Source organism: Armigeres subalbatus, chromosome 1 (assembly GCF_024139115.2).
Source record: "Armigeres subalbatus isolate Guangzhou_Male chromosome 1, GZ_Asu_2, whole genome shotgun sequence".
Classification (NCBI taxonomy): domain Eukaryota; kingdom Metazoa; phylum Arthropoda; class Insecta; order Diptera; family Culicidae; genus Armigeres; species Armigeres subalbatus.
In genome coordinates, this window is record NC_085139.1 from 251,418,633 (window position 1) to 251,432,501 (window position 13,869).

At 41.6% G+C, this 13,869-nt stretch overlaps 1 protein-coding gene across 1 annotated transcript in view; it reads left to right on the forward strand.

The window, feature by feature from the left end:
• LOC134206614 (uncharacterized) overlaps nt 1-13,869 on the forward strand; it is a 54,039-nt gene continuing 40,170 nt past the window's right edge. The window contains exon 1 of the mRNA XM_062682344.1: nt 1-862. The gene's annotated coding sequence lies outside the window, so the exon portion shown is untranslated. The remainder of the gene's footprint in view (nt 863-13,869) is intronic.

Below are 13,869 nucleotides of genomic sequence, written 5' to 3' on the forward strand. Positions count from 1 at the left end.
TCATTCGTGAGTAGACTGCGACCGCGTTCGGACCGGTTTCCCACATCGTTAGCTCCTCATCGTGCGCCGTGTTTATAATCCTCTCTCCAACACATCGCCACTTGCCGCACAAAAAACATCAAACCATAGGAGCAGGAATATCGGAGTGTGTGTGTGCAGTGTTGGTGACAACTCCCTCCGTCCGCCGATCGGTCGTTCATCAAACTAAACATCGGCAGTGCAACGAGTTCTTTTGTTATTAATCATGTAACGCAAGGGTTGTGGGCGGGTCGTCATGTGGGGTGGCTCACCGTGCTCGGGAATTTCCTAATCATTCCGACGTTTATAAGTTAAGTGGATTAAAAGTGCCGCGCCTCAGCGCTCCTTGGAGCGCTCAACCTGCGCGATTAAGAAAGCGTGTCCTGTTACACAAATATTGTACAAGGAAACAAGTGATCGTAGTGCAATCGACTCTGTTGCGAAAGAGGGGAGTGCGTTGAACGCATTTGCTGGGATTGCGAAGCAGTTATACGCATGAAGAGTTGAAAATTTTGCTGACGGCTAATCAATTTGCGTGAAGAGCCAACACACAGTCAACAGTCAGTCATCAGTGCAGTGCAATGCATAGAAGGGGAGACACGGAGCAGCGCAAACGAAGACAACGAGTTCGTCACGATTGATGTAAATCGTACTACGCAAGTGTATTTGTGACATGTTTTCATTGGATATGTTGTGCAATTTTTGAGTGGTTGTATTTATCGTGACTGGAATTTTATAGAATTAATTATTGCTTTTCGGAAAGGTGATTCGTCAATCATCACAATCTAGAGTGCAAGGTGCGTGATCCGGGTTGGACAAATACAGCGTCCAGAGTTGATCAGAGGTTAGTATAGCTGGCATTCTAACATTCAATCGTGAAGTCGAAACTTGTGTTGAATGACAAATGACTTGGATATGTTATGCAAAACAATCGTTAAACTGCTTGCTTATGATTGCTGTTTTGCAAACAAATCGAGCAAGGTGCAAGCGAAGACACGCAGATGGAGGTCTCTATTTATAAACAGAGCCAATGATGTATGCCTCTAGCGGTGCTTGGCGAAAGGTGAAATGAAGTTAAACACCGTTTTGAACAAAGTAGATGATTCATTCTTCATCTGTTTATGTTAGTGAAACATCCCGTGTTCCAAGAAACAAATTCTTTGTGCCACTCTGTAATTTCGTGATTGTGGAAAAGTCACGTCTTTCAGCAACAACTGCTCCGATCGCTGGCTACGGGTGAAATTTCTCAGTTTAGAAAGCTCCGAGAACCAAGGTCGACGGGTGTTCCATTCCAGTTTACAACAACGACCATGATAACGGAACAGTTACGCCAACACTCGTCGCTTAATCTCATGATTGCTCTGACTCACTGATCGTCAATTAGCGATACTGCGGTCGCATATCAAATGCGACGCTAAATCCAATTGATTCAATACGAATGTATGTACGAACATTCCAACGATGACGCAGCTGATTACATTACCAAGAACTACACAGGAGCACCCAGAAATCGTACCTATTGTAGCGCTGGTTCTGCTCGGGAGACGACATTCTTATCAATCGAAGTTGACGAATGCGTTGGTGGGTGTGTAATCAGTGAAAAGCCTTCGACATATCGTAACTGCTATCGGATAGATACCGACCCTACAGCGAGTGTCGCACTTTTTTGTTTCAATACTATTTGTTACCTATAAGATTGATCGTCGACGTTTTGTGAATTGATATCAGCGATTTTACTTTCTAACGCATTTATTTTTCGTGCCCAAGAGGTCCCCAAGGAGTAAAAAAGGAGACAATATTGAATTCCTAGCACCCGAGCTACCAAAATATAGCAAGAGTCATTTACATTAATCTAAGTTGAGTTTTTACTAAAAGATCAATAAACTGGATTGTTGCTACTACCGCTTCTGGATGCCACAAACAATGCACCGCGACGTGTACGAGTCTGTTTATTTGAAGTAGGTACTACACGGAGTACGGACTCAAGCAAGCAAGTCGCGTATAGAACGAGATATTCGACAAAATGATAAGGGACATCGGTCTACAGCCAGTCAAAAATGGGCCCGTTAGTGTGTTTCTTGATTAAAAGTGCCATTTCTTATCGAGGCCGTATATCTTTTGATGTTTACCAACGACGAAGAAATTGTCATCGCGTTGAAGGAGCTACTAATGACAAGGTCCCAGTTGGAGGATCTGAATTAGGTGTCACACACACTGCACTGCACCTTGGACCAGGAAAAGTACATCAAACAATTTCTGGAGTGGTTCGGAATGGTTGACTGCTCCACTAAGTTCGACGCAAGCCAAAAACTGAGCCATGAAATGTGACGGAAATCTTCCGATGAAGCAGTAAGGATGTTAAAGTCTCCGTTCCGGATGAATTGCCTTAACCGATTCAATACGGATTTTTTTTCGTCGAATTTCAACATAAATTTTGGACATACTGCTTCGAAAACGGATGCAAACCATAAAAAAGTAGAAATATGAGGGTAAATGATTTTTTTGAGATCTTTTAGGGTTTCCAAACCTTTCTTGAGTTCAGATCTTGATGATCTACATAAACAACAAAGCGTTTTACGGGCCCTTAATCCTAATATGGCAATGCTACTTGAGACATAATTAAACTATTTTTATCAAATCGCAGTGTTGCCAGCACATCAACGGTACTCCAAACAATTCTTTAATTCAGATCTTGGGGGACTTCAAGATCAACAGAGTGTGAGAGAGTGAGTTTGTGTGTTAGTTGTAGAAACCCCATGAGACATCATTACAACAGTATTTAAAAATTTAACATTCCCAGAATGGCTATCGTACTCCAAACATTTTTGAGATCAGATATTGAACGTCTACAACACCAATAGAGTGATTCATGCGGTCCTGAGCATGTGTGTTAGTTGGAGCAACCCCATGGGACATCATTACACCAGTATACACAAATCACAACATTCTCAGAGTTCCTGCGGTACTCCAAATCATTCTTGAGTTCAGATATTGGAGGTCTACAAGACCAACAGAGTGATTCATAGGTTTCCGAGCTTGTGTGTTAGTTGGTGAAGTCCCATTTGACATCATTACACCAGTATATACATAATACAACATACCCAGAATATCTACGATACTCCAAACAATTTTTGAGTTCAGATATTGGAGGTCCACAAAACGAACAGGGTGATTCAACGGCTATTTAGCTTATATACCAGTTGCAAAACCCCATGAGACATCATAGCACCAGTATATAAAAATTATAATATTCCCAGAACATCTTCGGTACTTCGGTAAAGCATTCTTGAGTCCATATACTGGATGTCTACAAGATCAACAGAGTAATCCATAGGTTTCCGAGCTTGAATGTTAGTTTGAGAAGCCCCATGGGACATCATTTCATCAGTACAGGTATGTTCCGATTTTATCACGTTCCGATTTTATCACGCTCCGATTTTGTCACGCTCCGATTTCGTCAACAAAATTATTCCGTTTTTATCAACAAGAAAATTTATTTATTTGTTTTAGATTTAGCTTTTAAAATACAATAACTTTGGTTAGTTTTTGGCCAATTGGCTTTAAAATTTTCATGTAGACAACACAGTCAGATGAAATAAGCAAAATAAATAAATTATATTTCAAGCACTAGCGGTATTAAGGCCGTAACTAACAAGAGAGGATTCTTTTCACCGACACCACCGCATTGAAGTAAAAGTGACAAGATGCGGGTTTTTTGCACTTTATTCCTTCAGGATGAAGGATTACATTGTTATCTGGCGTTCTGATATAACTGAAAAATCGTTGAAATATTTTTTCGGATGTTCTAGGTCGTTCAAACTATCCTGGAGTACATATCCTCCAATGTATAAGAAAATATGTCTACAAACAAACGGTTCTAAGCTGGAAGATATGTCCAAAAATATCTATGTAATCATAAGACAAGAATTGATCGAGTTTTGAAGAAACGTAAACTATTTCAGGGTCTCCAAAACGTCCTGGAGTTCAGAACATGTGATATACCCGATCAACCAAGCCCTGAACGACGTATTCGTGCATTGTTGAACATCTTAGCAGGTACATTGAGCGGATATGATTTCACTCATTAATTTTACACGCAACTACAGGCCTTACCATTTCTCCAAAACATCCTTGAGTTCGATACAGTTCAGAACATGTGATCTACCCGATCAACCAAGTCCTGAACGATGCAACCGTGCTAGAGCCATAAACCGTTTCCGTTTATATTCTATACCTTTGATTTGACTATTCTAGCAGTAGCCGCTAGAATTGGAAATGAACAAAAAAAAAGATCGTTTCCTACATCCAATTGGGTCCTAAAGCCCTACCTCATTTATGGTTGCAAACGATAGTGCATCGGTCAAGAATACTTGTACCGTTGTTATAACAATTCTGGTAAAATTCTAAATCATTAAAAATAATATTTTTGTGTTTAAGACATTTTATGGCAAATTTTGGGCTGTGCAACATTTCAGAACGAATGAACTATCAGCCCAAAACGTCAGCCCCATATATTAACTGTCAAAGGTTGAGTCAAGTGCCCTGCGGTGTTTTGCTAGTGCGTTTGAATCCATATGTCAAAGAAGACCGAAAATGTCGAGGAAGCATTTTCAATCTATTTTTAAATTTCAAATTAAACACTGTTCTTTTCGACTTTTGAGTCTAAAGAAAAACTGACACGCTTAGAATGATTACCTTCATCGTTCCCTGAAAGAAAATCGAATATCGATTCTTCATTTTAGGACCCAATTAGAAATTCTATTGCTTTCTCCCAACTACTCCAATTAAATTCCGCTTTGGGCTTGCCAGAACTTGTACATTGAAGATGAGTGGCTAGTCCCAAGCAAACATCTGTTGGTTCCCTGTGCAAGAACAGCTGATCTGGTCATAATGGAGTAGCATCTACGGGCAGTCAATCAAGCTCAAGCTATAAGCATTTCCTCAGTTATTAATTGAAAACTTGTCTATGCCCGCCATTGCACGAGTATGTATCTTGTGGGGCAAGTACAAAGGAAATGCTATGCCTAGGGAATCTAGAATGTTTCCCACCTGAAAACATCCTAGACCGGACCGAACCTTACTCACCATCTCCGGATTGACAATCCTACGCTTACGCTCGCAAGGCTAACTGAAGACATCTTATGATCATGGAAATTAGAATCCTATGCTTTTTGAACTGGATTTGATAAGTATTCCAGAAAACTGAGTTTAAATTATTGGATATATTGAGTATATGCAAAAAATAAGAACATAGCAAAAACCTTGATTGATTAACCTGGCAGATTCCTTAAGGTCTGAGGGAAGGGTTTTTCGTTAAAAAAGCACGTGGTAGCACTCTCTGAGAGAGAAAATTGCCCAATTCAGCCCGCCAGAATGACGCTGTCAGTGTCGCCAAAATTATTTCATCATTATGCAGTTTACATTTGCTTGAGAATTTGCCGTAAACGGAGAACAAAAGGAATTGGCAACAATGGGGAAGAAATTTATCACTCATGCAGTGGTTCGGCGAGAGAACAGCAGCAGTGCCGACCAATCACGCAATGAGAAGATCAAAATAAACAAACTCCAGCTGGTTTTGGAAAATGAAAACATGAGCCGTTTCTAGAACAACATTAGAAAATATCGTGAGGGGGTTTGTGTACAAGGTTTCCACACAAGCTTTGAAAAGAATTTGGGTAATAAAAGTGGTGCTGGTGTAAATAGTACAAATAAGACAAATAAGACAAATAAGACAAATAAGACAAATAAGACAAATAAGACAAATAAGACAAATAAGACAAATAAGACAAATAAGACAAATAAGACAAATAAGACAAATAAGATAGATAAAACAAAGAAGAAAAATAAAGTAAGTTCCTCCGGGAATTCCTCCGGAAGTTCCTCCGGGAATTCCTCCGGAAGTTCCTCCGGGAATTCCTCCGGAAGTTCCTCCGGGAATTCCTCCGGAAGTTCCTCCGGGAATTCCTCCGGAAGTTCCTCCGGGAATTCCTTCGGAAGTTCCTCCGCGATTTTCTCAGGAAGTTGCTCCAGAAAATCCTCCGGAAGTTCCTACGGGAATTCCTCCCGAAGTTCCTACGGGAATTCCTCCGGGAATTCTTCAGGAAGTTCCTCTAGGAATTCCTCCGGAAGTTGCTCCAGGAAATCCTCCAGAAGTTCCTACGGGAATTCCTCCGAAAGTTCCTCCGGGAATTCTTCAGGAAGCTCCTCCGGAAATTCCTTCGGAATTCCTGCAGGAACTGGAGGAACTTCCGGAGGAATTCCTGGAGGAACTTCCGGAGGAATTCCTGGAGGAACTTCCGGAGGAATTCCTGGAGGAACTTCCGGAGGAATTCCTGGAGGAACTTCCGGAGGAATTCCTGGAGGAACTTCCGTAGGAATTCCTGGAGGAACTTCCGGATGAATTCCTGGAGGAACTTCCGGAGGAATTCCTGGAGGAACTTCCGGAGGAATTCCTGGAGGAACTTCCGGAGGAATTCCTGGAGGAACTTCCGGAGGAATTCCTGGAGGAACTTCCGGAGGAATTCCTGGAGGAACTTCCAGAGGAATTCCTGGAATATCTTCTTGTCTTATTCACCATCAATTATTTATATTGTCTCATTCTTACATTTGATTTCTATTTATTTATTTGGTATCTCCGTGTTTACAAATGGGAATACGCTTTTTTCAAGTGTCACGCTACATACAAAGTTGACGGACTTTCTATCGCTCTCACCGCTCCTTTCCTGCCGTGCGCCACAAGAAAATATGGTGTTGACTACTCTCCCAAAATGGTAATTTTTGTATGGAATTTCGAAAACTTGGTTGAAGTAAAAAGAGCTTCCTGCAAAATTTATTGCGGTCACATATACTTTTTATTACATCAAAATGATCGTTGAAAAATTTCAAAACCTTTGTCAGTTGGGTTTTGCGAAATTCGGTTTTTTTATGCGTCAAATCATCGGAGAGATGTACTGAGAGGCGAAAATTTTAGTTGTACAATATTTTAGTATTTAGAGCTTAATTCATATTTGGGAAATAGTTGGTCTACAAAATTTTCTAGGAATATTGCTTGATAAATTTCAAAGAAATTGTCAGTTGGGATAAGCGAAAATCGTTCCCAATTCCGAGTTATAGACATTTTAGTATGAAAATAGCGCTCTACCGCGAGAGAGCTTCCCTCAGACCTTAAGCTGAACTCCAGAATGTTTTGGAGTACCTTGAACATCCCAAATTCAAGCAAATTCGATTTGCATGGTGCGTATATGCTTATTGAACCAGGTCTGGTACATATCGATGTTGAGGTCTTTGCAAAAAGCCTTGGTTGTCCGATAGATATTTTGGGTTGAACTTGGTAACGTTTTGGAGTACTTTGAACATCACGTATTCGAGAAAATTGATGCGCATGTGGTAGATACCGTAGACTGAAATCGAGAACGTATTGGAGGACCTTGAGCATCTCATATTCTAAAAAATTGATCACTGTCCTTACGATCAAGATGACTAAACTTGATTGAGTGTTTATATTTATTAAAGAATGTGATACAGGATCCTAATATTTAAGTTTAACCTGCAAGCTGTCAGAAGCAAAATTTTTCCAAGGTTTTGGATATCTAGGTCTTCATGGTATAGTCAAACTTGACCTCCAGTATTATTCCTAGGTAGCCGACATCCTGATGAAGATTTTCTTACGAAACTTCCATAAATTACGTCACGCTTTCAGTGGGAGGGGAAACGATTAAGGGATGACAGATTGAAAATTTATAATTTTTGCGTGACATAATTTAAGGACGTTACCTTGATGTACTCCTTACTTGCCAGGACCCTTAACCAGTAACCATTGATGTTCAATATACAATAACTTTGGTCTCTTTTCACCCTTGTCTCCCACGAGCATGTTCACGTGGTTTATAGGCAGTCCCTTAGCATTATAAATGTTAGAACCTGCAAATCTAACATTTTCCCAGCAATATATCATTTTTACTAAAATTTTAGCAAAAAAATCGTCGAAGAAAATTATTCCGATTTTGTCACTGTTCCGATTTTATCAACTGAAACGCACGGACCGTGTTGATAAAAACGGAACATATCTGTATATACAAATCATAATATTCCCAGAATATCTACGATACCATACATGAGCTATTCTAACTCATCAAAATAGTTGAGGCATCGAAGATTTTCATGTTGATTGTTTTGAAAATTAGGATCTGTACTTAAGAACAGTTTGAAGTTTCGTAGATATGGAATTAATTCTGTGATGCATCTGTAATGGTGTTACGAGGTACTTACTTGATACTTGATGGGCTACAGCTCTTCGATGAACCTACGCCGAATGGAGTATCCTTCTCCACTGGACTCGATCCTGAGCCAATCGCTTCCAGTCGCCCTGAACATTGAGCGCCCTCAGGTCTTCTTCAACTGCAAAAAGCCATCGTGTACGCGGCCTTCCACGAAGCCTGCGGCCTCTTCCGGGTTCTCTACTAAACATTATCTTCGCTTGACGTTCTTCCGGCATACGAACAACGTGACCAGCCCACCGTAGTCTGCCGTGTTGTATAAGCTTAATAATATCCAGCCCTTTATACACCTGGTACAATTCGTGATTCATGCGACGCCGCCAGATGCCGTTCTCCTGTTTACCGCCGAGTATTGTCCGCAGCACCTTACGCTCAAACACTCCGAAAGCTCTCCGATCAGCCTCCTTTGACGTCCATGTCTCATGGCCGTATAAAGCCACCGGAAGAATCAGAGTAGTATACAGCGCGAGTTTTGTTTTCGTTTGCAGACTACGGGACTTAAGCTGGTTACGAAGTCCGTAATAAGCCCTATTTGCAGCTGCAATACGCCTTTTCACCTCGCGGGTAACATCATAATCGCACGTCACTAATGTTCCTAGATACACAAATTCTTCTACCACTTCAAATTTTTCACCATCCAGCACCATTTCGCTACCACCACCACTAATGAACCCAAGTTGATTGCCAGCGACCATGAACTTCGTTTTGCTGGTATTGAACGTGAGTCCAATCCTCGCTGTCTCCCTCTTAAAAGGGACAAAAGCCTCTTCCACGGCACGGCGATCAATTCCGATAATATCGATATCGTCCGCAAATCCCAGGAGCATATGCTATCTTGTGATAATGGTACCGCTTCTTTGCACACCAGCTCTCCTAATCGCTCCCTCGAGCGCTATATTGAACAGTAGATTCGAGAGTGCATCACCCTGCTTTAATTCATCTAAGATAACAAATGACGTCAATATTGCATCCGCAACCCTTACACTTGATTTCGATCTGTCCAACGTTATACGAATCAGCCGTATCAGTTTCGCCGGAAAACCATATTCAAGCATAATTTGCCATAGTTCATTCCGTTTCACTGAATCGTACGCCGCCTTGAAATCAATAAACAGATGATGTGTCTGCAAGTTGTACTCCCGGAGTTTATCAAGGATTTGTCTCAGGGTAAACATTTGATCCGTCGTTGATCGGCCCTCACGAAAACCTGCTTGTTATTCGCCGACGAAAGACTCTTCAAGCGGTCTCAATCTGTTGAACAGAATACGGGACATAATTTTGTACGCCGAATTAAGGAGGGTTATTCCTTGGTAATTGGCGCACTTCAGTCTGTACCCTTTCTTAAAGAGAGGGCAAATGAGGCCGTCCAACCAGCTAGCAGGCATTTCCTCGTCTTCCCATATTTTTGACATAATATGGTGCAGAACTTCATAAAACTGCTCACTGCCATGTTTGAGAAGTTCAGCCGGGAGCTGGTCCTTCCCCGCAGCCTTATTGTTTTTCAGCTCTTTAACAGCTTTTTTAACCTCATCTAGTGTAGGTGACTCCACAGCTTGTCCATCGTCGCTAATGTTTATTCTGTTCACCGATGCACCGTCACTTCCTCCATTTAACAAAGTCTCGAAGTGTTGCTTCCACCTGACAGCCTCTTCAGTTTTATCTGTCAGCAAATTCCCTTATTGGTCGTTGCACACGACGGAAGATGTCGCTGTCTTTCTCCGCACGCCATTAACAGACTCCTAAAACCTCCGCATATCGTTCTGCTCCATTTTTTCCTGCGCCTCACTAATCACTTGTTCTTCGTACTCTTTTTTCTTCCTGCGGTGAGTTCGTTTTTCGGCTGCTCTTGCTCCCTTGTACCGATCTCTATTCGATCGGGTACCCGACACCAGCATCCGGCTTCTGGGAACGTTCTTCTCGTCTGTCACTCTCTGACACTCCACATCAAACCAACCCGTCCTGGGTCGCCTTTGTGCAGTGCCTACCACTTCTCGTGCTGTTGTGCTCACCGCTCCATGGATCGACTCCCATAGATCGTTGATCGTCGCTAACGTTGGTTGCACTTATCCGTTCGTCGAGCTTCTGGCGGTACTCAGCCGATACTCCTTCCGCCGACAATCGCTGGATATTGTAACGCATCGTTCGCTGTGATCTTTCGTTCGATACAGTTGACAACGTGTCAACCGTGACAACGTGTCAACCGTGACAACGAGGTAGTGATCAGAGCAGGGCCGGACTTAGCCGGAAGGGGGCCCCGGGGCCGACAGTATGTGGGGGCCCCAAAATGTACAAAATAGGTTGGTTTTGGTACATAAGATTTGTGGGGGCCCGGGGCCATGGCCCCCCCGCCCCCCCCCTAAATCAGGCCCTGGATCAAAGTCAATGTTCGGACCTCTTAATGTCCGCACATCGATAACATCCGAGAAATGGCGCCCATCCACCAGAACATGGTCTATCTGGTTGCAAGTTTCACCATTTGGGTGTCTCCAGGTGTGCTTTCGGATGTTCTTTCGTGCAAAGTAGGTGCTACCGATGGCCATCCCTCTGGCAGCAGCAAAATTTACTAGCCGTAGGCCGTTGTCATTGGTAGCGGAGTGAAGGCTCTCCCTACCGATTATGGGACGGAAAAAGTCCTCTCTACCGACCTGAGCGTTAGCGTCTCCGATAACAATTTTCACGTCATGCTTTGGGCACTCTCCATAGCCTTTATCAAGACATTCATAAAACGTGTCCTTCACGTCGTCGGATTTATCGTTTGTCGGTGCGTAAACGTTGATTAGGCTGTAATTGAAGAATTTGCCCCGTATCCTCAACACACAGATTCGTTCGCTAATGGGTCTCACCGCATCACTCGCTTCATCTGCTTGCCCATCACTACGAAACCAACTCCATGCTCTGCTTTTTCACCGCCGCTGTGATAGATGTTATACTTGCATGCAGTGTTGGTCGTGGGGTCCACGGCTCGGAATTTACGTTCTCCGGATCTGGGCCATCGGACTTCTTGAATAGCGGTCACGTTCACTCCAACCTTCTGCAGTTCGCGAGCCAGAAGGCTCACTCGTCCAGGTTCATTTAGGGTCCTGACATTCCAGGTACCGAGTTTCCAATCATAGTCCTTATTTCGTTGCCGGGTCGGTTGCCAAAAATAACGTTCTCTTTTTCTTCTATCTCCATTTTTCGTCGTATTTGAGAGGCTTCAGTAAGCTACCTTACCGGGGTCGCATTACCTACATCGCGATGATGGGGCTGCCACCTTAGGTATAGCTGACGCGATACAGCGTTTCGTTAATCAGCGCAGGATTTTGTCATTAAGCATTTTAATTTCCATTATTTAATAAGAATATGGTAAAGTAGAGTGTTGATTCCTAAGAACATCAAAATTACAACTCAAGGATAGTTTAGATGCTCTAGATCATCGTAGTGTCCTTAACCTGACCTGTGGAATATTTTTCCTGGATGGAACAGTTAATTATGAACATTTTTGCTGAACAAACCAAGGCTCTATCTCTTAAAACTGATTTTTGACAGCTGATTTTGGTCTTGGGTCATAGATGACCCATCCGTATTGAATCGGTAGAAACTACTTCGAGCTGATCGTTCTTCAATCCAAGCTATGCTACTAGTGCCTTGAAATAGCGGATTGCTTCAGGACATTGGACCTGCAAAATCAACGTGTATACCCTGAAACGGCTCCGTAGCTTGTTCCCAATAGTGCGTTGTAATTTTTACAAGATTCTTACGTATTCTGGCACATTCTATACAGCCCCTTGACAGTTGCTCAATATCGCGGTTGATGGTCACCCTCCAGCAATACGAATGTGCTAAAGATTCCATTCTGGATACCCCAAAGTGTCCCGTGTGCAACTCTTCCAGTACTTGGCGTCGCAGCTTAGGAGGAATGTAGATTCGAAGACCTCTCACCAGACAACCGAATCTGTCACACCCTGCTACGCTTTTTCTTATTTTATGGCTATGTAATAACACTTTCACTTTTGAATCTCCCTTGGTACATTCCGCGGAATGCTCAGCTGTAACGGGTAAGGTTTCGATTTGGTTGATAACGACGAGATCCACTTCTTCAATTCGGTGTGGATGTGGATTATTCGTATCTTGGATCGGTAATCGAGACATTCGCATTCTCCTTTGAAGATCGGAACCGTATCTAATAATCGAACGATTCGAGGAAGACAGCATAGTGCAACATCCGGTGCCAAGATTTGAGATACGGCCTTGTTGTCAGCTACGAGAATACATTTGCATCCATAGAGGTAACTTTTGGTAAAACTTTTTTACCCCGAAAACAATTGCATACGCTACAAGTCGACACTTTTATGTAATTCTGTTGCGATCTGTTGAGAGTTTGGGATGCATAGAGAATCAGCTTTTCAGTTTTATCTGGATACACATGACTTCCCAACAAACATTCACTAGTTTAACTAGCATCAGTGTGATGATTCAGTTCAGCACTGTGTTGAATTATGTCTGTACTATTTCTTTTCGCAACTTCTGTTTAGGCATTGTTCACACAATTTTGGAGAAGTTATACAGCTTTAACATCTCATTTGGAAAAACAGCTTTACTACCTAATTCGTTAAACCTTTAATAAGCATTTTACTTAGCCTTAATTCAGCTACATGTAAATTCTTCGAAAATAATAACGTAATAATAATTGAGAGTAACATCATCAAGATCTCCATTGAACGCATTGCAATTGCTATTTTCATATAATCATTTTAAAATTTTCCTAAATCGGGTCTCGAACTGCTGACATTTGATCATCCGCCGGTAACGTTGCCATCCGCGCCATCCTTGATTTGTAAGTTATGGCTTACTCAATGCAAAACATAAATAATCGTATGACTGAATACGAATCATAATTGGACTCTCAATCTGTCAAACTACAGTTTGTTAATAACTGTACAAGATTTTTATTTCAACCATTTTTCAGCCAATAATAACCATTCAACACTGGGAAAAATATAAAAAATAATGTCAAAACGATAAAATAAAATTCGTCTCCAATGATTGGGTTTATGAAAATTTAATGAATTTATGTTCGACCTTGCTCTGAATCTCTGAATAACCGGTTGCGATATGATTGTGCCATCAATACCACACATGTAGTGAGAAAATAACTACACATATCGACATTTATTTACATATAGAAAAACAACTGTACATAAGAAATCTGTAACAGACATGCAATATGGTCGATTTTATATGAATTTGTTTGTGTTTATTTCCGCACAACTTTACAACAACTGCATGAATTTTCTTCATTGCTCCAGCAATTTTGTTCGTTATAATCTCCAACAGCTTTATACCTAGATCAGGAATTAATTATGTATCACGAAACAATTATGTATTGCCCCACGAATATAAAAAGCCTGAGTGTTCTTGACAATGAATCCAACAATGTCTTGAAAATGAATTATTATTTTCCTATCCAAATATCATCAATTCAAGCCATCGCGATTTTCTTTCAAACGGAAAAAGCATAAAATATTATGATGTTTTTTTCCACTGTGCGATAGATCCGGCAAAGGCAAAGGATGTCTAATGCTTGCTTATTAAT